General features: G+C 53.6%; 1 non-coding gene across 1 annotated transcript; it reads left to right on the forward strand.

The window, feature by feature from the left end:
- The first annotated feature begins 231 nt into the window (after positions 1 to 231).
- Tc00.1047053478847.10 lies at positions 232 to 343 on the forward strand. Its single transcript, XR_008254893.1, has one exon. It is a non-coding gene; the product is annotated as a spliced leader RNA (transcript).
- Positions 344 to 360: the final 17 nt, after the last annotated feature.

Here is a 360-nt window from a genome sequence, read left to right on the forward strand (position 1 = left end):
GTGTTTTTGCTTTGCTCGCACACTCGGCTGCATTTGCTGTTCCCACTCGCCATGTGCGTCTTTTCCGCCCCCTGACGCCGTCCACGGCGCTATCCCGGGGCCGACATCCCGGACCCTGACCCCTCCCCAGTGTGGCCTGGGAGGGGGGGGGGGGGTTTTTGTACACGGTCCCAAGTGCCGCGAAGGACCCCTCATCAAAATTGAAAACCGTTGTGGAACACAACTCCTTTCAACTAACGCTATTATTGATACAGTTTCTGTACTATATTGGTACGCGAAGCTTCCAACCCGCCTCTGGCGGTTATGTTTGGTCAATTTCTTTTGACCGGGGTCTACGGACCCCTTTTTTTTTTTTTTTTT

This window comes from Trypanosoma cruzi, assembly GCF_000209065.1.
Source record: "Trypanosoma cruzi strain CL Brener chromosome Unknown tcruzi_1047053478847, whole genome shotgun sequence".
NCBI classification, from domain to species: Eukaryota; Euglenozoa; class Kinetoplastea; order Trypanosomatida; family Trypanosomatidae; genus Trypanosoma; species Trypanosoma cruzi.